The sequence below is a fragment of the Phragmites australis genome, chromosome 6 (assembly GCF_958298935.1).
Source record: "Phragmites australis chromosome 6, lpPhrAust1.1, whole genome shotgun sequence".
Taxonomy (NCBI): Eukaryota; Viridiplantae; Streptophyta; class Magnoliopsida; order Poales; family Poaceae; genus Phragmites; species Phragmites australis.
This window is the reverse complement of record NC_084926.1, coordinates 11,742,994-11,744,411: the sequence shown is the minus strand read 5'-3', so window position 1 is coordinate 11,744,411 and position 1,418 is coordinate 11,742,994. Positions and strand designations below refer to the sequence as shown.

At 51.4% G+C, this 1,418-nt stretch overlaps 1 pseudogene; it reads left to right on the top strand.

Moving 5' to 3' along the window:
• The first annotated feature begins 339 nt into the window (after positions 1 to 339).
• On the top strand, positions 340 to 1,047 carry LOC133920457 (putative ripening-related protein 2; annotated as a pseudogene).
• The last annotated feature ends 371 nt before the right edge of the window (positions 1,048 to 1,418 follow it).

The window sequence follows — 1,418 nt, the reverse complement described above, 5'->3', positions numbered from 1 at the left end:
GAAGTCGACTTCGCAATCGATTTGCACCTTTCGCCTCTCATGGACCATTGACATCTCTGCCACATCGCCGAGGCGCCATGTGCAAACCAAGATCGATCGAGCAAGTAGTCGGGAGATTGTCAGCGTGGTATGTCACCGTTAGTTCACGTACTATACGTACACATCTCAAGCTCTTAAGCCATCCTCCTCACTGGCGCATCGGTTTGCCTTTTTTCTCGCGCTCACCAGTACGAAGTTGAAAATACTACCAAGAAAATATGGAGTGCATGCACCTACGCGCGGTCGCTCCGTATAAAATGCGACAGGGGTCGCCGATCAGAATGCGCAATTCACAACAAAGTTAATCACGAGATGTCGACCACCAGCTTCCTCGTGCTTGCGCTGGCAGGCCTCCTGCTGGTCGCCTTGCCAGGTCGCTGCAGCTGCGACGACCACCGCGGCCGCGAGCTGGCCGACGGGTGCCATCCTAGCGGCACGCTGCGGCCGAGCCAGACCCACTCGTGCGACGAATGCTGCAAGGCCGGGAAGTCCTACCCGACGTACCGGTGCTCGCCGCCGGTCACAGGGAGCACCAAGGCCATCATGACGCTCAACGACTTCGAGGCGGGCGGCGACGGCGGGGACCCGTCGGAGTGCGACGGCAAGTTCCACAAGAACACCGAGCTCGTCGTGGCGCTGTCCACGGGGTGGTACGCCAACGGCAAGCGCTGCGGCAAGAACATACGGATCAACGCCAAGGGCAGGTTCGTGCTCGCCAAGGTGGTGGACGAGTGCGACTCCCTGCACGGCTGCGACAAGCCGCATGCCTACCAGCCGCCGTGACGCCCAAACATCGTCGACGCGTCCCAGGCCGTGTGGGACGCGCTGGGCATAACCGGGGACGAGGTCGGCGAATACGGGATCACCTGGTCAGATGCATGGATATGACTAGACTGCACGCTCTTTACCGCATTACGACTGTCAGTGTGGCTGTGTTGTGTGCTAATAATTCGCAGTTCATGCGTGTCTGGATGTCTGAGTTCTCAATGAATCAATAAATAAACATATTTCCCGTCTTACTTGGTTAATTTTTTGTTAGAACCTTAGTAGATTTTCACAACATTTATATTCAACACTTGGTTTTCGCTACATTTGTAGATTTTTACAATATTTCTAAACGATGAATATGTCTTTGCAAATCGTTGTATTAGGTTGCACAAATTGTTGCGATAGGTCGCGTAGGCTAAAAAAAAGGTTGAGCAGAGCATTTCCAAGTATTGAATCCAGTTTCACAATTGTTGAGTCTGAGTGCACGTGAAGGCAAAAAGGTTAGAACTTTTTTATCACTAAAAACAAACGAAAAAAACAAAATGAACTTAAGGAATAGAAAAAAAAAGAATATGAACAAAAGTAAAACCAAAACAAAATCTCCCTCACAC